We start from the raw sequence: 22,614 nt of genomic DNA on the forward strand, positions 1-22,614 counted from the left end.
CCTCTGCCCATTTTTTGACTGGGTTGTTTGCTTTATTGTTACCGAGTTGTATGAGTTCTTTGTACATTTTGGATATTAGGCCTTTAGGAGGCATTTTTTCAAATATATTTTCTCATTTGGATACTTGTCTCTTTGCTCTCTTGGTTGTTTCCTTTGCTGTGCAGAAACTTTTTAGTTTGATGTAGTCCCATTCATTTATTTTAGCTTTAACTTTCCTTGCCTTGGAGGTCAAATTCATAAGATCCTCTTTAAGTCCAAGGTCCATGCGTTTAGTTCCTCTGTTTACTTCTATGCATTTTATTGTTTCAGGTCTCAGATTCAGGTCCTTAATCCATTTTGAGTTAATTTTGGTGTGTGGTGATAGACAACAGTCTAATTTCACTTTTTTTGCAGGTGGCTTTCCAGTTTTCTCAGCACCATTTATTGAAGAGGCTTTATCGAACATTATTTGCCCATATAAATAAAGGTTTACTTCTGAACTCTTGATTCTGTTCCACTAGTCCATGTCATGTGTCTGGTCTTTTGCCGATACCATGCCATTTTGATTACTGTCACTTTGTAGTATAATTTGAAGTCGGGCAGAGTGATGCCTCCAGTCTTGTTATTTTTTCTCAGGATGGCTTTGGCATATCGGGGTCTTTTGTGCTTCCATACAAAAATCTGATGATTTTTTTGTTCTATTGCTTTAAAAAATGTTGATGGGATTTTGATGGGGATTGCATTAAATTTGTATAATGCTTTAGGTAATATGGTCATTTTAACTATGTTGATTCTTTCAATCCAAGAACATGAAATATCTTTCCACTTCTTTGTACCTTCTTCGATTTCTTTTAATAGAGTCTTATAGTTTTTATTATATAAGTCCCTCACATGTTTTGTTAGATTTATTCCTAGGTATTCTTCTTGTTGCAATTGCAAAAAAAAAAAAATATTTTTTCCACTTTTTTTCTGATACTTATTAGAGTATATGAATGCTATAATTTTTTAACATTGATTTTGTATCCAGAGACTTTACTGTATTTGCTTATTGTTTCTAGTAGGGTTCTTGTGGAGTCTTTAGGGTTTTCTACATAGAGAATCATGTTATCTGCAAATAGTAACAGTTCGACTTCTTTTCCTGTTTGGATGCCTTTTATATCTTTCTCTTGCCTGATTGCACTCACTGGGACCTCCAATGTTATATTGAATAACAGTAGTGATAGTGGATGGCTTTGCCTTGTTTCTGATCTTAGAAGGAAAGTTTTTAGTTACTCACCATTAAATATAATGTTGGCCGAGGGTTTGTCATATATGACTTTTATTATGTTAAGGTTCTTTCCTTCTATACTGATATTGTGAAGTGTTTTGACCATAAATGGATGCTGTGTCTCTTGTCAAAGGCTCTTTCTGCATCTATCGATATGATCATAGGATTCTTATTTTTTAATTTGTGCATGTGGTGTATTACATTAATCGATTTTCATATGTTGAACCATCCCTGTGCCTCTGGGATGAAGCCCACTTGATTGTGGTGTATAATCTTTTTTAATATGTTGCTGTATTCGGTTCAGAAGTATCTTATTTAGGATTTTTACATGTGTGTTCATGAGAGATACTGATCTGTAGTTTTCTTTTTTGTGTTATCTTTACCAGGTTTAGTTACCAGGGTAATACTGGCCTCATAAAATGAGTTAGGAAGTATTGCCTCCTCTTCAATTTTTTTGGAAGAGTTTGAGCAGGATCAGTATTAAACCTTCTTTGGCCGTTTGATAGAATTCACTTGTGAATCCATCTGGTCTTGGACTTTTACTTTTTGGCAGGTTTTGAATGATTGTTTCAATTGCCATACTATTGATAGATCTAGTTAGAATTTCCCATTCTCCTTGATTCAGTCTGGAAAGGTTGTACTTTCTAAGTACTTGTCCATTTCTTCCAGGTTATTAAATTTGATGTCATATACTTTTTCATAGTATTCTTGTATGATCCTTTGTATTTCTACAATGTCTGTTGTAATTTCTCCTTTTTCATCCCTGATTATGTTTATTTGTGTCCTTTCTCTTTTATCTTTAGTGAGTCTAACCAGGGGTTTGTCAATTTTATCAACCTTCTCAAAGAACCATTATTTTTGTTTGTTTGTTTGCTTTCAATTTCATTTAATTTTGCTCTAACTTTTTTTTTTCCCCTTCGCTGTTTTAGCCTTCATTTGTTCTTCCTGTTCTAGTTTGTTTTTTTTTGTTTGTTTTTGTTTTTTGTTTTCGTTTTACCAAAAAGCTTTATATTGTTTATTTGGACTCTTTCTTGTTTTTGGAGGTAGGCCCGTAATGATATGTTTGAACTTTCCTCTTATTTCTGCTTTTACCATGCCCCAAAAGTTTTGATATGTTGTACTGTCATTATCATTCGTTTCTATGTGTTTCTTGATCTCTCTTTTTATTTCCAGTTATTTCTTCAGAAGCATGTTGTTTAATCTCCATGTGTTTGTAGTTCTTCCTGCCTTCTTTACATAGTTGATTTTCAGCTGCAAATATGGTTGGTGTTTTTAACCCTTTTATATTTGTTGAGGCTATCTGTGTGTCCCAGTATGTGGTCAATCCTTGAGAATGTTTTATGTGCACTAGAGAAGAATGTATGAGCAGCTTTTTGGGGACTAAAGGCTCTATAAATGTCAATTATGTCAGTTGGTCTAATGTGTCAATCAAGGATGTTATTTCCTTATTGATTTTCTATTTGGATGGTATGTTCATATCCGACAGTGGGGTATTTAGGTGCCCTACTATGTACAGTTTTTGTTCTGTTTCTCCCTTTAGTTGTTAGTAATTGCTTTATATAATTTGGGGCTTCCTGATGGGAGCATAGATAACAAGTGTTATGTCTTCTTGGTGCATGATTCCTTTTATCATTATGAAACATCCCTCAGTATCTTTCTTTACCTTTTTTATTTTGAAGTCTATTTTGTCCAGTATTAGTACCCCTACTCCTGTGTTTCTCTGAATGCCATTTGCTTGTAATATCATTTTCCACCCTTTCACTTTGAGTCTATATTTGTCTGTGGAACTGAGATGTGTCTTCTGGATGCAGCATAGGTTTGGGTTTTGTTTTTTGATCTAATCTGCAACTCTGTAACTTTATTGTTGAGTTCAGTCCTTTTACATTTAGGACGATTATTGAAATATGAGCTCTTCTTATAGCTATTGTATATTTTGCTTTCTGGTAGCTCAGCATTTCCATTGCTTCCTTGTCTTTGCATTTCTTTTTTCTTTTTCTTTTTCTTTTTAATTTGGTTGGGTTTTGTGGAATCTTCCTCTGGTGCTTTATGTTTTATATTTCAGTTCTGAATCTTCGGTATGTAGTTACCATTATGAATATGTAAAGGAGATATGTATCTCCATTTTTTCTTCTTCAGCGCATGCCTTATCTCCATTCCCCTTTGCGAATTTGGATCTTTGAAGCCTCCCTTTTTCTCTTATGGTTGTCTCAGTTTGTCCCTATGTTTGTTGAACATTCATTACTATCTTGCAATAGCAAATCTCTTCTTATTGTTTAAGATTATAATATAAGGGTCACACTCTTCTTCTATTTGCCTGATAGTCACTTTACTCCTAATTTTGTGTTTGTTATTGTTGTTGTTGTTGTTTAGTCATTTTGTTTTAGGTGAGCTGACCCCTTTCAGTATTTCCTGTAGTGCAGGCCTCATAGTGGAGAATTCCCTCAATTTTTGTATGTCTGGAGAGGTCTTTATTTCTCCTTCATATCTAAAGGAGAGTTTAGCTGGATACATTAATCTTGGTTGGTATTTCCTTTCACTTAATAGTTTATATATTTGATTCCATTCCCTTCTGGCTTGTAAGGTTTGTGCTGATGAGTCCAATGATAATCTAATGGGTTTTACCTTATAAATTACTGTTTTTTTCTCCCTGGCTGTCCTGAGAATTCTTTCTTTGTTGTTGATTTTTGATAACTTTAATACAACGTGTCTTGGTGAAGACGTTTTTGGATGCTCTGTTGACTTCTTAAATTCCAAGCTCCAGTTTGTTCCTTAGATTTGGGAAATTTTCATCCACTATTTGTCTGAAAATGCTTTCTAATCCCTGCTAATTGTCCTCCCCTTCGAGAATTCCCATTATTCTTTTCCTGTTGATATCAGCTTGTTCTTATATTTCTCTTTCATTTTTTTCATTTTTTGGTTTTTCTCTTCTTCCTTCTGATTTATTTTTAGATTTCTGTCTTTGATATCACTGATCCTTTCCTCCATTTGGTCCACTGTATTTCCCAAACTCTCTATTTCATTCTTCATCTCTTTTAGTGTGTTTTTCTTCTCCAGCGTTGTATTAGGTTCTGTTTAAAGGTTTCAGTCTCCTTGCTAAAAAACTCATTCTGCTCATTCTGATGATCTAGTTGTTTTTTCAAATCCTGGCATTGTTGATATGAGTTATTTTGGATCTCATTGAGTTTTTTCAGAAGTACCATCCTGAATTCTTTGTCATTAAAGTTGCATATTTCTATGTCTTTGAGTTTATTTTCTGGAGATTTCTCTCTTTCTGAGTTGCCTTGTCACCTTGGTTGTTCACGGCACTTAATGGACTATTCCTCCACCTGGGCATTAATGGAAGTGTATTCTGCTGTTTTTCCAGAAAGAAGATTTATTATATAAAGGCCTCTCTTTAGCCTGTTGCAAAGAAGGCATTTTCCCTTTAGTTTTCAGTTGGTGGTGTCTAAGTCTCTTGGACACCTGCTTTATATAAAATTAATAATGCCTTTTTCCTTTCCACTTGTACACATTCAATTATGCTCGCTACCCTCTGTCTCAGTCCCTGTCTTTGTTAGCGAGAGTTTCGGTATTGTTTGCTCAGATTCCCCAGGGGCTCCATGGTGTTTGGTCTTGGAGGATATGAGGACAGGTGCCCTCTGGGTTGGGGGATCAGACAGTCTCATGTATTGCAACCGGTGCTTGTGATAATCAACTGTTGCTTCTCTGTTGTCCCCACTTCTCTGCTTTCTGCCCTCGTGTAACTCGCAGCTCTCTCAGGCAGGGCTCTTCAAGGGACCTGCCGCACATTCTCCCCTCCCTCTCTTCCTGCAGCGAGCTCCAGCTGTGAGAGACAGCTTCTTTGTTTCTCCCAGTCTACCGCCTGACTCCTGTGTTTTTGACCTGTGATAGCTTTTATTCACAGACCCTTCACTTAGACATGTTTGTGTACAGGTTGCGTGTTTTTTCTTGAGTTTTACATATTCAGCTTGTTTCAAGGGGAGAGATCTGGGGACATCTCTCACTCCACCATGGTTCTGATGGCACTCTAAATGTAATGTATTCTATGCATTTATTTACTCCTACTCCCTTAGGAAACCCCAAGGAAATGAGAATAAAGGAATGAGAGAAATTCCATAAAGAACAAACAGAACAGGAAAGTTGACACAGCTCTAAAAACACTAGCAGCCATGTATTTTCATCCACATCTATCTCTACCAGTAGGAGACTGGTGAAATTTGTTCCAAGAGAAACATTTTTTTCTTAAAAAAAAAAAAAAAAGTACAAATACTGACTTTTAGGGACCCTTAATGTTACCTGTGGTAACATCTAATGTTGACAGAACCACACCCAATAATACAAATTCCATTCTGCTTTTTAAATTTAATTAATGAAATAAAAAAATAAAATATTTAAAAAATAAATAAAAGATAATGGAAAAATTTAATTAATGAAAAAACTATACTCACATACAGTGAAATTCACTATGTGGTTTACAGTTTGTTGAGTTGACAGATGCATACAGTCCTGTGGCCACCAGTACAATCAACAATAGAACAGTTTACCTTTGTAGTCAGCCTTCTCCATCCCTAACCTTTGGCAAACATTCTATTCTCTGTTCTTATAGTTTTGCCTTTTCTAGACTATCAGTTAAATGCAATTTTATAGTATCTAGTTTTTGAGTCTGGCTTTGTTAACTAATCATAATGTATTTACGATTCATCCAAGTTGTTGCATATATCAGTAGTCCTTTCATGTTATTCCCCGGTAGGTACCAGTTTGTTCATCCATTTACCTGTTGAGGGACCATTGGTTTCTTTCCAACTTTGGGCAATTATAAATCAAGTTATTATACAGATTTATAAGCATTTTTGTATGAGTGAGCATAATTTTTTCATTTCTCATGGGTAAAGAAGTGGGATTGCTTGGTCACATGATAAGTGTATGTTTACATTCATAAGAAACTGCCAGTTTGTTTTCCAAAATAGCTGTGCTATTTTGCATGACCACCAACAATGTATGAGAGTTCCAGCTGCTTCCCGTCCTCACCAGCGTTTATGTGTGTATTTTATGTTTAGTTATGTTTATTTACCATTCTGGTAGGTGTGTAGTAGTATGTCACTGGAGTTTTATTTGCATTTCTCTAACGACTGAAGATATTAAGCATCTTTCCTTTTGCTGATGTACCATATATTTGATGATATGTTGATTTAAATCTGATTCCTTTTTTTTTTTAATTGGGTGGTGTGTTTTCCTTATGGTTGAAGTTCTTGAGATCATTATTCTTGATAAAAGTCCTTTGTCTGATATGTAACTTTCAGGTATTTTCTCCCCGTCTATAGCTTATATTTTCATTTTCTCTACAGTGTCTTTTGCAAAGCAATTATTTTAAGTTTTGATAAGGTCCACTTTGCTGATCATCTCCATTGTGAAGTAGTGTGTTTTTTTGCTGCTGTTTGTTTTTGGCTTTCCAGCATGGTATGTTCTTTTGATCTGTGTGTCTGTCCTTTCACCAATACAACACTGTCTTGATTATTGTAGCTTTAGAATATCTTGAAATTAGTGTGTGTTCTGTTTTGTCTTCCCTAGTTACTTTACCTTTCTGTATTAATTTTTGTCGCTACAAAAAATGCCACTGGTATATTAATTAGAATTACAGTGAATGTATAGATCAGTCTGAGGAGAATTAATATGCTACTCCAGTCTATGAACACAGTATTTTTCTACTCCTATGTGGGTCTTTATTTTATCAGTGTTTATAGTTTTCAGCATACAGGTACTACACATATGTTGTTAGGTTTATACTTATATATTTTCTTTATTTGTGTGTATGTATGTTGTTGTAAATGATACTTAAAACTTTGTTACTTCCAATAATTCATTGCTAGTATATAGAAAGAGTATCGATTTTTGTATGTTGACCGAGTGTTGTATGGCCTTATAAATTCACTCATCTATTAATTTTAGGAGATTTTGTAGATTCCTTGTATGGAAATAAATGAAGAACCCCCAAATGAGAACAAGTAGGGCATCAGCCACCATTACTTGCGTTTAGCATAGACTCAAAGGGAAATCTAAAGGGAAAGTATGAAAACTTTATTATAGGAAAAGGAGAGTTTTCTGTTGTCCTAGTGGAAGTTGTTAGCATGGGGGAAGCTGGAGGCAGGCCTAACTAGAAGTGGGACATCTTATGTGATTGGTTAGGGGAGCATATTTGGCTTTCTCCGGTTGGTCCTAAATTGGAAGTAGGGGCAAAAATTAGGGAAGCTAGCAGTTATTGATCAAGTCCTGAATGTTTAAATTTGATTGCTATAGAGGTTGTGGTTTGGCTTCCTGGACTGGTTGCTATAGAGGTTATGGATTAGAGTTCTGTTTTTATATATGGTCTGGCTATTGTCTGTTTGTATATTCAGCCTCTCACTTAGGATATTCTATGTAGACAATCATGTGGTCTGCAAATAACATTTTGCATTTCTCTTCTAATCTGTATGTCTTTGATTTTTCTGCCTTTATTGAACTGGCTAGGACTTCCAGTACAACACTGAATAGGAGTGGTGAGAGCTGGCGTCTTTTCTTTTGCTCCTGATCTTAGGGAGAAAGAATTTAGTCTTTCCCCCATGGAATGTACTGTTAACTGCAGGTTTTTGTAGATGACCTTTAGCAGATCAAAGAAAATCCCTTCTCTTTTTAGTTTGCTGAGCATTTTTGAAATCATGAATGGGTATTGTATCTTGTTAAATGCATTACCTGCATCGATTGAGATCGCCATGTGGTTTTTCTTTAGTTTGTTAATATGATGGATCACACTGATAGATTTTTGAATATCGAACAAGTCTTGCATTCTCAGAATTAATCCCATTTGGTCGTTATGTGTTATCTTTTATATACGTTGCTGGATTCGATTTATAATATTTTATTGAAAATCTCTTCTCTATCTCTGTGTCTCTCTCAGTCTCTGTTTTTTCCTTCACCTGCAGCTAAAGGTTTATCAATTTTATTGATCATTTCCAAGAACCAGCTTCGGATTGCATTTACTTTTTCTGTTGTATTTATTTTCGATTCCATTGGTTCCTGCTCTAATCTTAGTTATTTTTTCTTCTTTTAATCCTTTAAATTTCCCTCTAAGCGCTACTTTAGCTGCATACCACCGCTTTTGATATATTTTTATTCAGTTCACAATATATTCTAATTTCCTTGAGACTTCATCTTTGATCTATGGATTCATTTTAGAAGTGTGTTGTTCAATTTCCAAGTAGTTGAGAGCATTCTTCAGATATCTTGCTGTTACTGATTTCTAATTTAATTCTCATTATGGTCTGAGGATATACTTTGTGGAGTTTTAATTAGTTTAAATTTGTTAAGGTTTGTTTACAATATGTTTATGTTTTGCTTACAGTATGGTCTAGGCGAATGCGTGAATGTGTACTCGAAAAGAATATGTATTCTTCTGTTGTTGGGTGGAATGTTTTGTAAATGGTAGATCAGGCTGCTGGATTGTTCTGTTCAAGTCTATATACTTTCTGATTTTCTGTTTATTTGTTCCATCAGTAACTGAGAGAGATTTGTTGAAGTCTCTAAGTATAATCATGAATTCATTTACTTCTCCTTTCAGTTCTACAACTGTTTACTTCATTAGTTTTAGAATTCTCTTCTTAGAGGCATATACATTTAGGATTGTTTTGTCTTCTTGGTTAATTGACCCTTTTATCATTATATAATGTCTCCTTTTATTTTCTGGTAAGTTCCCTTATTTGTTTGTTTGTGTGTATTTGTGTGTGTGTTTGTTTTCCTCGTGGGGAAATTTCCATAACAAATTTACCATTTTAACCATTTTCTAGCTTTCTTTTGATTAGCGTTGGCATAGTGTATCTTTTTTATCTTTCTAGTTATAACCCATGTTCTATGCTTTAACTCATGTTGCCATGCTTTCTCATAGGCAACATACTTAGTTTTTTTGTTTTTGTTTTTAAGTTCACTTTGACAGTGTCTCTTAAGTTTTGGAAGGGGGATAAGTTTTTTTATTGCTATAATTGACATACAACATTATATTAGTTTCAGGTGTATAACATGATGATCTGTCTTTTACTTGATGTATTCGGAAGTTTACTTTTCATGTAAGTTTGACAGACTTAGGTCTACCTTTTCATTCTTTGATTTCTGTTTGTATCCTTTTTGCTCATCCATTCCCATTTCATACCTTCTTTTGGATGTTTGGATTTTTGTGTGTGTTTTATTTTAATCTATAGACATTCTGTTTATATCTCCTTGAATTATAGTAGTTATTCTAGAGATGACTGTATACATACATAACCTTCATATTCCGTTTAGATTTAGTATTTAACAACTTCAAGGAGAATACAGAAATCTTATAACTGTAACGGTCCCTTTATCCTTCCCCCTTATGTTGGAGTTGTCATATGTGTCATATCTGCATACATTGAAAACCCCACTGAATGTTATAACATTTACTGTCAACAGTCTTACATATTTTAAAGAACTCAAGGGGAGAATAATAATCCATGGCATAATCTTCTTCAGTGTAAAGAACTCTTTTAGCATTACTCTTAGTGTAAGTCTGCAGGTAGTAAGTTCTTTTAGTTTTCCTGCTTCTGAAATGTCTTTTTCCTTGATTCCCTGAAAAATATTCTTGCTGAATTTAGAATTCTTAGTTGACAGTTCTTTTTGTTTCAGCACTTTAAAGTGTTTGGTGTCTTCTGGCCTTTGTGGTTTCTGATGAGAAATCAGGAAACATGAATTATTGTCCCCTTATAGATAATGTGTCATTTTTCTCTGGATGCTTTCAAGAGTTTTTTCCCCCTCTATCTTTGATTTATAGCAGTTTACGTTCTTTGAGTTTATCAACTCTAATCATGTTTCCCGTTTTTCAAATCTATAAATATTTGGCTAAACTCACGAAATTTTTAGCCATTATTTCTTCACTTTTTTTTGTGCCTCAGTCTCTTTTTATATCCCCTTTGGGACTCCCGTGGCGTGAATGTTAGACCATTTAATATTGTCCTGTAAGTTCCTAAGTCTCCTTTCATTGTTTTTTTAACTATTCCTTGCCACCCACCCACTCCCCCCCCCCACCACCGTATTTTCCAGATTGGCGAATTTCTATTAATCTTAAAGCTCACTGAATCTTCTCTTTGCTATCACTATTCTGCTATGGACTTCATCTAGTAGATTTTTAATTTCAGATAATGTATTGCTTAGTTCTATAATTTCCATTTGGTTCCTTTTTTATACTCTTTCTCTGCTGAGAACTTTGATCTTTCCAGTCATTTCTTGTTACCTTCACCTTGTAGAACATAGACATGACTGTTTTCAGTCTTATTCTGATAATTCCAACATCTGTGTCATTTTAGGATTGACATCTGTTAGTTGATTTTTTCTCTTGAAAATGGTCACTTTTTTTTGGTTCTTTGTCATGTAATTTTGGAGCATGTCTTCAATGTTTTTTAATCTTACACTGTTAGAGTTGGGTCTTGTTAAAATCTCTGGAGACTGTTGATCTTTGTTTTGTTAATCAGCCCAGTTATATTAAGACTACTGGTTCTATCTCTCCCTCTCTGGGTGATGGTTTCAGTGTAATTTTCATTTTCAGAGCTTTGTCATCCTGTTTGAATGTTCTCTCACTTGCCCCACTCACTCAGTAGTTAGTCTGCAGCTTGAGTGGTGGTTCAAATCGTAGTTCAGTTCTCAAAGACTGCTGTGCTTTTTTAGGTCTGTTCCAGGTATGTGCAGCTCAGGGGTGAACCTGGGGCTTGTGTTAGTTCCTACCAAGAATTAGGGGATCCCTTCTTAGGCCCACTTCTTGCTGGGATTTTCCCAATCTATGGCCCCCAGTGGCCGTGTTCTCAGTTCCTCTTGCTATAAAGACAGAGAGTTTTAGCCCTCCTCACTGTCATCAGTTCCACATGATTAACTTCAACCTCAGGGTAAAGTGAGAGAAAAAAGTAAGAGGATTTCCCCCATGTATATGCTTATGAAGACATAGGGGTTCCTTTTCTCATTTCTTTCAGGCAGAGATAGGTTTTCTTTTAGGGTTTGAGGTGCCTGGAGTACCATCCCTGAGATGCCCTTCTAGAATTCTTGCTCACCTTTAGACAAGGTCAGGAGAGCAAAAACAAATATGAAAACAAACTGTGGTTACTTCCATACTTTCCAGCCCACATGACCAGAGAGAGGGGCTTTTTTGCTGTCTGTTCCCCCTGGACAATTCTGTAACTTGGGCCACCCTTGGTTCAATGACAGAACATAAGGGAGGGGAGGGGGAAACCCAGAAAACTCCACTGTGCTGGTGCTTCTTCAAGTTTTTACTTCTCTCCCCTATTTTTACTTTTTTAGAGTCCCCCAGGGAGTTGCTTTTGTATTCTCTCCAATTTTTAGTTTTAATCAGTGGGAGAGAGAGGCTATAGTGGGCATATGCATTTTGGCTAGCACTGGAATTGGCATTCATATTTTTAATGCCGTGGCTTTACAAATGGATTGACAGATAAAGGTCCGCAGGTATTTGAGAAAAGTCTCCAATATGAGAGAGACATGTATAGACACATATCCAGGAACTCAGAGGAAACAAATTAGTCTGCCAGAAGTAAACTTAAAATAAAGATAAGGGGTTTTATCTCCTTAGATCTAAGAAAAAAATTTATCCTTAAATAAAGCAAGATGCTACTTGTGTTAAAAGAAACAATCAGAGAACAAAATATATGGTAGCAATAAGTTTTTTTTAATAAATTTAATAGAAGACTTGGAAGAGTACATAATGTTAATGTAGAAATGGAGAAAGGAAAAAAGGTGGGCTCTAGAAGAGAAAGGTAAAGAATATTAGAGGTTCAGTTTAAGAGGCCTAGCTATCATAATATGTGAAAAATTACTGGTATTGAAGAACATGAATTTCTACATCGAAAGGCCCTTCACAACGAATGACTGAAGACCTATACCAAACCACATTCTTTGTCAAACTTTAAATCATTAAAATTAAAAAGAAGTTTCTTAAAGCTTCATGAAAGACAAAAGTAGTTCATATTCAAAGATCAGAATGGCATCAGATGTTTTTTATTCCAAAACACATTTAAAAATTTTTTTTCAAATTCAGTTCACATACAATATTGTTTTAGTGTCAGGTGTACAGCATAGTGATTACACATATGTGTAACTTACTAAGTGATCACCTCGATAAGTCCGGTATCCATCTGACATCATCACAGTGTTATCGACTATATTCCCTATGCTGTACTTTATATCCCTGTGGCTGCTTTTTTAACTGGCAATTTGTACTTCTTAATCCCTTCACCTTTTTCACCCAACCCCCCAAGCCGCTCCCATGTGGCAACCATCAATTTGTTCTCTGTATCTGTGAGTTTGTTTCTGTTTTGTTTGTTTGGTGTTCAGATTCCACATATAAGTGAAATCATATGGCATTTAACTTTTGACTTATTTCACTGAGTATAAAACTCTCTAGGTCCATCCATATTGTAGCACATGGCAAGGTTTCACTTTATTATGGCTGAATAATAATCCATTTTATTTATGTATATAAATATAGACACACATGTTCATAGATATTATAATATCTTCTGTATTTATTTGTCTATCAGTGGAGATTTAGATTGCTTCCACATCTTGGCTGTTGTAAATAATGCTTCAGTGAACATAACGGTGCATGTATCTTTTCGAATTAGTGTTTTATTTTCTTCGGATAAATACCCAGAAGTCGAACTGCTGAATTGTATGGTAGATCTCTTTTTAGTATTTTTTTTCTAAATTTATTTATTTTAATTAGTTTCAAGTAGACAGTACATTGGTTCGACATCTATATAGTTCATAAAATGGTTCTCTCAATTGCTCCCTCCCTCCCCTGACCCTCCATCTAGCTAACATATGAATGCTAACTGCATTCCCTATGCCGTGCTCCCCATCCCTGTGACCATCCATCAGCTACTAATTTGTACTTCTTTAATCTTTTGCCCCATTCTCCCAGCCCCCCAAATTCTCTCTCCTCTATCCAACACTAAACAGTCTACTATATTTGCGAGTCTGTTTTTGATTAGTTTGTTCTGTTTATTCCTTAGATTCCGCATATAAGTGAAATCATATAGTGTTTATCTTTCTCTGTCTGACTTAAATACCTTCTGGGTCCATCAAAGCAACATCTTTTTCTATCCCCTTTCTTTTCATATGTAGGGATCTTGTTTTCTTATTCTTTCAGCCATTCTATCTTTTGACAGAGCACTTAATTCTTTTCCATTTGAGGTACTCATTGATAGAATGTAATTGTTACCATTCTTTATTCCTGTTTTTGATACATGTTTTTTCTTCTTAAAGAAGTCCCTCCAACATTTCCTGTAATACTGGCTTGATGCTGATAAATTCCTTTAGCTCACTTTTGTCCAGGAAGCTCTTTATCTGTCCTTCAACTCTGAATGATAGCTTTGCTAGATAAAAAATTCTTGGTTGTAGATCCTCGGTCTTCATCACTTCGAATATTTTGTGCCAAGCCCTCTGTCCTGCATAGTTTCTTTTGAGAAATCAGCTACCAGTCTTATGGGTTTTCCCTTATACTTACTGTTTTTCTCTTGCTGCTTTTAATGTTCTTTCTTTGTATTTAACCTTTGACATTTTACTTATGATGTGTCTTGATGTGGGCCTCTTGGGATCCCTGATTTTTGGAATTCTCTGAGCTTCCTGGGGTTGTATGTCCATTTCCTTCACCAAGTTAGTTAGGGAAGTTTTCCATCATTATTTCTTCAAATAGCTGTTCAACATCTTCATTTTCTTCAGTGACACCGATCAGACAGATATTTGGTCCTATAGTAGTGTCCCATATGTATGCTCCTTAAATTATTTTTATAGTCTTGACATCTTATCTCTTGCCATTCTGTTTGTGTGTCCTTGGCTTTTCTGTCCTCTAGATAGGGAATGTGATACTTTATTCACTTTGTTTATTCCTTTGTTTATTCCATTTAATATACTTCTCATCTCAGATAATGTGTTCATTTCAGACTGGTTCCTTTTTATGATTTCCGTTTCCGTTTTTATGTTTTTTATCCCTTTGTTAAAGTTCCCACCGAATGTATCTACACTTCCCCTGAGTTCATCAAGCATCTTTATAACCAGTGTTTCAAAAGCTGTATCTGTTAGATTACTTGGCTCCATTACATCTGGATCTCTGTTCTGTTTTCTCATGTGGTTTCTGCTTCTTTGTCTTCTCATTTTGGCTGCCCTTCCATGTCTGTTTCTACATACTAAGCAAAGCTCCTAATTCTCCCATTCTTATTAGTGTGGATTTGTGAAGTAGGTGTCCAGTGGCATAGTCCTGAAAGGGGTTCAGCTGCAGGCCAAATTTAGTCCAAGTCTCTGCCCCTCCAGGGCCACCTATTAAGATTCAGCAAGCAATCCACAGATGTTGTGCTTATAGTTGCCTCAAAAGGCCACACCGGAAACCGAGACCAGCTGCCTCCAGTGTGAGTCTAGGCACTGCTTAGCAAGGAGCACCAGACTTGCTGAGGCTACACCAGGATGTGGCATGAACGGGGCTGTGAGTTGGAGGAGGCAGGGTTTCAGGGAATCCTCTGGCAGAGCGACTTCTGTTGTCCAGTTTGATGACGTCATGGCTATGGCGGTGCTGTGTCCATGCTCTGGAATGGGGGAGGGCTCAACAAGGAACAATGGATCCTGCTGGCACTTCTGTACACGGCGAGTCTCGCTTTGGCCCTCACTTCAACAGTGTTTCCCTGTAAGTCCCTGGTGCCCCCTGCACAAAGCCGAATTGGCACTGGTGCTCAGAGCGGGCGGGTCCATCACCTCAAAAATCTACTCGTGGACGTGGCCCCTTTAAGAGGCTTCTGCTGCTGCCGTTGCCTCCATCTCAGCCACTCGAGACCAGGCGGCACTGTGTCCTTGCCCCGTCCTACCTTCTGTCGTTGTAGGGTGCTTTCTTGGATTTCTCTCTATTTGCATGGCTTGTTCTTCTAGATCCCGTGCTATGTTTTCTTGCTGCTGCTCCTTGTTTCTGTCACAACTTTGATTTGTTCGCCAGAGGGATGAACAGAGCCTCTATCTACACCATTTCTTTTCCCTCTTTTTTTAGTTTTTTAAGGAACCTCCCTACTGTTTTCTGTAGTAGCTGTACCAGTTTGTAGTCCCATCAACAGTGCACAAGGATTTTCTTTTCTCCACATGCTCACCAACACTTGCTTATTGATTTATTGATGATAGCCTTTCTGACAGGTGTGAGGTGATATCTCATTGTGGTTTTAATTTGCATTTCCCTGATGATCAATGATGTTGAGCAGCTTTTCCTATGTCTGTTGGCCATCTGTATGTCCTCTTTGAAGAAATGTCTTTTCAGGTCCTCTGCCCATTTTTTAATGTGATTTTTAAATTTTTTGGTGCTTTATGAGTTCTTTATATATTTTGAATATTAATCCCTTCTCAGATGTATCATTGGTGGATAGCTTCTCCCACTTAGTAAGTTGTTATTTTCATTTTGTTGACGGTTGCCTTCATTTTTCAGAAGCTTTTTAGTTTGACAAAGTCTCATTTGTTTTTGCTTTTGTTTCCCTTCCTTGTGGGGACATATCCACAAAGGTATTACTCAGACTGATTACCTATGCCTTCTTCTAGGAGTTTCATGGTTTCAGGTTTTACATGTAAGCACTGAATCTATTTTGAGTTTATTATTATATATGGTATAAGAAGGTGGTCCAGTTTCATTTATTTCCATGTAACTGTCCAGTTTTCTCAGCACCACTTATTGAAGAAACTGGCATTTCTCCATTGTATATTCTGGCCCCTTTTGTGATAGATTAGCTGATCATATAAGCAAGGGTTTATTTCTGCGCTATTCTGTTCTCTCGATCTATGTGTCGGTTTTTTTGTGCCAGTGCCATACTGTTTTGATGATTATAGCTTTGGGGTATATTTTGAAATCAGGAAGCATGGTACCGTCAACTTTGTACTTTTTTCTCAAAATTCTTTTGGCTCTTTGTGTTTTTTTTGTGATTCCATATAAATTTTAGGAGCATTTGTTTTGTTTTAGTTCTGAGATGCATGCCATCAGTATTTTGACAGGGATTGTACTGGATCTATAGATTGCTTTGGGTAGTATGGTCATTATAACAATGCTGATCCTTCTGATCCGTGAGTAGGGTATATCCTTCCATTTATGTTCTCAATTTCTTTTTTTCATGTCTTATAGTTTCGGAGTACAGGTCTTTCACTTGTTTGGTTAAATTTATTCCTAGATATTTTATTCTTTTTCATGCACTTATAAATGGGATTGTTTTCTTAATTTCTCCTTCTAGTCATTCAATATTAATGCGTAGAAATGTAATGGATTTCCATATGTTCATTTTGTGTCCTGTGACTTTACTGAATTTATTGACTCTATTAATTTTTGGTGGATTCTTTACTTCTTTACTCCTTTACAATTTGAATGGTTTTTATTTTTCTTCTCTAATTGCTGTGACAAGGACTTCCAATACTATCTTGAATAACAGTGGTGCATGTGGGCATCCTTGTTTTGTTCCCGATCTGTTCCTCTCAGCTTTTCACCATCGAGCATTATGTTAGCTGTGGGCTCGTCAGGCTGAGATAAGTTCTTTGTATACCACTTTGTTGGGAGATTTTATACATGGATGTTGAATTTCGTCAAAAGTTTTTTCTGCCTGTATTGAGATGATCATATGATTCTTATCCTTGGTTTTGCTGATGTGATGAATTATATTGTTTTGTGGATGTTGAACCACCTTTGCATCCCTGGTATAAATCTCACTTGATCATGGTATATCATCCTTTTAATGTACTGTTCAATTCAGTTGCTAGTATTTTGTTGAGAATTTTTGCCTCTATGTTCATCAGGGATATTGGCCTGTAATTCTCCCTTTACTGCAGTTTCTTTGTCTGTTTTGGTGTCAGAGTAATGCTGGCCTCATAGAATGAGTTTGGAATAGTTTGACTATAGGTATTAATTCTATAAATATTTGGTAGAATTCACCTTTGAAGCCATCTGGTCTAGGGCTTTTGTTTGTTGGGAATTTTTAAATTATTATTGCTTCATTTTCATTGCTCTTAATTTGGTCTGTCCAGATTCTGTTTATTCCTGGTCTGATCTTTGAAGGCTGTATATTTCTAGAATTTTATTTATTCCAGGTTGTCCAATTCGTTGGCATGTACTTGTTCATGGTATTCTTAAATGCGCCTTCATATTTCTGTGGTATTAGTTGTAATGTCTTTAATATCTGATGTTATTTATTTGTGCTCTCTTTTGCTCGATGAGTCTTGCAAGAGGTTTATCCATTTTTTTTTTATCCTTTTAGAGAGTCAGCTCTTAGTTTCATTGATATTTTCTATTATATTTTAGTTTTTGTTTTATTTATTTCCACTCTGATTTTATTATTTCCTTCTTTATACTTACTTTGGGTTTTGATTGTTCTTCTTTTTCTATGAGATGTAAAGTTAGATTGTTTATTTGGGAATTTTCTTGCTTCTTGAGGTAGGCCTGCATAGCTATGAACTTGCCCCTTAATAGTGCTTTTGCTGCATCCCACAAAATTTGTAAAGTTGTGTTTCCATTCATCTCAAAGTAATTTTTTTTATTTCTTGTTTGATTTCTTCTTTGATCCATTGGATGCTTAGTAACATGTTGTTTAATTGCCATGTATTTGTGTTTGTGTTTTTTCCATTTTTCTTCCACAGTTGATTTCTAGTTTCATGCCATTGTGGTCAGAAAATATACGTGATTTAATTTCAACCTTTTAAAATTTATTGAGGTCTGTTTTGTGGCCCGATATGCGGTCTATGTGTTCCTTGTGCATTTGAGACAAATGTGTAATCTGCATTTTGGGGATGAAATATTCTATGATTACCAGTTAAGTCAATCTAGTCTAATACGGCATTTAAAACCATTATTTTCTTACTAATTTTCTATCTAGGTGATCTATTTATTGAAGTAAGTGGAGTACTAAAATCCTAACTATCATTGTATTACTGTTAATTTCTGCCTTTATCTCCATTAATGTTTGGCTTATATACTTGGCTACTCTTCTTAGATTGACCACTTTATCATTATGTAATGTTTTTCTTTGTCTCTTTTTGTCTTAAAGTCTGTTTTGTCTGAATATTGCTACATGTCTTCCCCTTACCATCCCCTCTCCCCCACCAGTGTTCTTCTAATTTGTTTGCATGGAATATCCTTTCCATCCCTTCACTTTCAGTCTCTGTGTGACTTTCCATCCAAAGTAAGTTTCTTCTGAGCCTGTGCCCAATGCGCAGCTGTACAGTGACTGGAGGCGGGGTGGCAGTCCCTGCTGCCTGCCTGCTTCTGTTCCTGCCACTCGGGGCCTGGGCCCCAGCTCCAGCAGCACCCCGACGCACCACTGCTGGTCAGCGAAGACATGAAGCACACAGTGGCCCTTACTTAGGAGGCACCTGGCCAAGGTCCTGGCATCAACACCCCTCCAACGCCCACGCCATCTCTTTCCTTCTGGTCGTGGAGTCAGCTCAAGGCTCAGCTGGCACACTTCAGTGTGCAGGTGAAAGAAGCAGACAAGGAAAAGAACAGTCTGGAAGTACAAGAAATTAAAATTAAGGGTAAAAATGGGATATTCTTCAAGGTCAAGCTTTCATTTGCTTTTGGTCCAAGATCCAGTCGTTGTGGAAATAGGCTATACCCATGTGCTTCTACCATATCTAATGCAAATCACTCAGTCAGAGATACAGTGTGGTGTTTGAGGGCAACCATTATTTCTATTCTCCTTGTCCAACAAAGATACAAACCATGTGTCTGAAGCTTGCCTCTCGAAATGTGGAGGGCTGCACCAAGTTGGAGAACCTCACATGGTCTGAGGACCTCTTGGATTATGGACCTTTCAGAAACATCCCTGCTTATAGTCAGGATACTTTTAAAGTACATTATGAGAACAACAGCCCGTTCCTGACTATCATCAGCATGACCTGAGTCATCGAGGTCTCTCACTGGGATAATATTGCTGTGGAAGAAATGTGAACTTGAAGCAAACAGGGACTGTGCTTAAGAGGCGTTTTTCACACTACAATTACCAGAGACACCCAAGTAGTGGTATACCCTCTATCGTTCTTTTAAGACTATCCTCCCTGACGCTCTCTGTGATGTTCATTAGTGGGATGAGATTAGCAGTGTTTCCACCAGTGACCTCTTTATTTTGGATCAATCCATAGAGATGGAAATCCAGTCTCACTTCCCTCTTTATGGAGGGTGGAAGACCCATTACATTGTTGGCTACAATCTCCTAAACTATGAGTACTGCTATAATCTGAGTGACCAGTATTCATTTGCTGAAGATGAGGGTTGTGGACCACATGTTTGATGAGCAAATGATAGATTCTCTGGCTATGAAGATCATCTTGCCCAAAGGGGCCAAGAACATCCAACTCGACAGTCCCTATGAAATTAGTCACGCCCCAGATGAGCTGCACTACGCCTACCTGGACACGTTTGGCCACCCTATGATTGTTGCCTACAAGAAAAATCTGGTAGAACAGCACAATCAGGAAATCGCTGCAAGGTACCCATGCTGCAGAAGCCCATGCTGGTGACTGCTTTCTATATTTTGTTCTTCATGGTCATCATCTACATCAGGCTGGACTTTTCCATCACAAAGAATCTGTCCGCAGAAGCCAGGATGAAGATGGCCTGCATCACAGAGCAGGTCTTGACCCTGGGCAATAAGAGAGTAGGTCCCTGCCATCACTTTGATGAGAATGTCAATGGGTATAAGCAGTCCCAAGATGTGTCCACCCTCAACAGTGGCAAGAAGAGACTGGAAACGGAGCACAAGGCCTTGACCAGTGAGACTGTGCTGCTGCAGTCCAGGCTGAAGATAGAAGGCTCTGACCTGTGCAACAAAGTGAATAAAATGCAAACTGGAGGCACAGGTCAAGGAGCTGGTACTGAAGTCAGTAGTGAAAGCAGGGTGGGTAGTGGCTGGCAAGCTTAAGAATTAAATACGTGGACATTGGGAATGAGAAACTTATCTCTGGAAAGTGACAGGAGCTGATCTCCAGGGTCAGCCACATCCTGGATGCACTGTAGCCCCTGACAGTTGTCCTCAGAGTGGGCCCAGGGTGCTGCACTTACAGACGGCAGGCACGTGTGGGATAGGGTTCGGGGAGGGGTGAACATCGAGGCTGGTGAATGCTGGCATCTGTATTTTGTGAAAGGCCTTCAAGGAAGAGAAGCCAGGCCCTGCCTGCCTCAGGCAACACAAGAAGCTTGGTTTTTATCCCTAAAGTGTTCCTTTCAAACAAACAGACAGACAGACAGACAGACAAACAAAACCTTCCAGTAAACATAAAATATCTTTGTGTTTCGAGCAAAGAAAATTTCAGTATTTAATTGGTTTTGTTTTGTTCTGAAGCCTAAGATATTCTTCCAAGCCTGTAAGCTGCTTGTTTTAAGCCCTTCTAATTCCTGATATTGGGGTATTTTACAAGTGGGTGCATGTTTTTTAAAATGTGTGTGACCAGATGAAGGTAAAGCGGGTGGGCAGTTTGTAGATGGGTCTTATTTTTTGTGTAATCCTTTCTCCCGCTTCACATCTTTTGATCATATCAGTTAGTCTGTTTACATTTAAAGTAATTACTGAGTCTACAGCCATGGCACCCTGAACAAGTCCAGTCCTATCTGACCTCAGAAGCTAAGCAGAGTCTGGCCTGGTGTACTTGGATGGGAGACCACCTAGGAAGACCAGGTGCTGTAGGCGTAAAAGATAAAAAATAAGGGATTGTAAGCTGACAAGATCCTTGCAATCTGTGAGGTCAACCAAGGGTTGCCTCACCTAAAAAATAAATAAATAAAGTAATTATTGATAGGTATGTGCTTATCACAACATTTTGTTAATTGTTTTTTGGTTGTTTTTGATTCTTCTCTATTTCTTCTCTTGATCTCTTTCCTTTTGATTTACTGGTTTCCTCTAGCATTTTAATTGAATTTCTTTCTCTTTACTTTTTGTAGGTTTGTAGATTATGGTTATCATGAGTTTCATATATATCCATCTATATCTATAGTATTTTATTTTCAGCTGATAGGCATTTAAATTCAAACATATTCTGAAAGAACTGTATTTTTACTTTCTCCTCCATTCCATGTTTTTGACACCATGTTTTATGTCTTTTTGTTTTGTGTATCCCCTGTTTATTGTATTTATAGTTAATTTTGCTACTTTTGTCTTTTAACCTTCACATTAGCTTTTTAACCCTTTTCTTGTTTAGGGGAAAAAAAGTGCCGCTCACTGCCAGCGTTCATTTACCATCACGAATAGGAATGCTGTTTTCTAGGATTTGACAATTTTAATGATCAAGAATTACTGTATTTTGTAAATGGAAATAGTACTACTAAAAACGGAACGCTATAAATAGAATGATGCCATTTGTTTCTCAAGACTATCAATAGAGCAATATGAAAATAATAATAATTATTATGGCAGACTTTGTGGGTAAGGTTAGTATCATCATCCACGTTATCTTGGGGTAAATGCTGCAGCATCGAATATCACTGGCGAGTATTCTTGGGGCAAATGGGAAATGGGTTAAGTGATTGATTCACTGTGTGTATTATGTATTTGCCTTTACCATTGAGATTTTTTCTTTCTTTCTTGTATTTTCTTACTTCTGGTTATGACTTTTTCTTTTCTGCATAAAGATGACCCTTTAACATTTCTGGTAAAGCCAGTTTAGTGTTGGTGAACTCAAATACTTTTTGTTTGTCCGGGAAACTCTTTCTCCTTCAATTTGAATGATAACTTTGTTGGATGTAGTATTCTAGGTTGTAGGTTTCTTTCTTTCAGCACTTTTCTTTCCTGCCTCTTCCTTCTGACCTGTAGAGTTGCTACTGAGAAATCAGCTGATAGCCTTATGGAGTGTCCCTTGTATGTGACTTATTTTTTCACTTCTGCTGCCTTTAAAATTGACGCTTTATACTTAACTTTTGCCATTTTAATTACAGTGTGTCTTGGTGTGGGCCTCTTTGGGGTTGTCTTGTTAGGAACTAATTCTCTGTGCTTGCTGGACTTGGAGATCTGTTTCCTTCCCCTTAGGAAAGTTTTCAGCCATTATTTCTTCAAATATATTTTGTGTCACTTTCTCTGTCTCTTCTCCTTCTGGAATTCCTATAATGTGAATGTTAGCGCACTCTTCATTTTTTAGAATTCGCTTTTGATTTTTCTGGGATGATCTCCACCATTCTGTCTTCCAGGTCACTAATCTGTTCTGTATTAACTGATTTGATGTTGATTCCCTCTAATTTATTCTTCTTCTTAGTTATTGTATTCTTCATCTCTGATTGGTTCTTTGTTACATTTTCTAACTCTTTGACATGCTCTCCCAGTCTTGAAAAAGTAGCTTCT

At 36.8% G+C, this 22,614-nt stretch overlaps 1 protein-coding gene and 1 pseudogene across 1 annotated transcript in view; both read left to right on the forward strand.

Annotated features, from left to right (window-relative positions):
* The window catches only part of VKORC1L1 (vitamin K epoxide reductase complex subunit 1 like 1), a 66,634-nt gene that overhangs the window by 36,041 nt on the left and 7,979 nt on the right, over positions 1-22,614 (forward strand). The gene's annotated exons all lie outside the window — the stretch shown is intronic.
* LOC107507445 lies at positions 17,906-20,893 on the forward strand (annotated as a pseudogene).

Source organism: Rousettus aegyptiacus, unplaced genomic scaffold, assembly GCF_014176215.1.
Source record: "Rousettus aegyptiacus isolate mRouAeg1 unplaced genomic scaffold, mRouAeg1.p scaffold_m13_p_8, whole genome shotgun sequence".
NCBI classification, from domain to species: domain Eukaryota; kingdom Metazoa; phylum Chordata; class Mammalia; order Chiroptera; family Pteropodidae; genus Rousettus; species Rousettus aegyptiacus.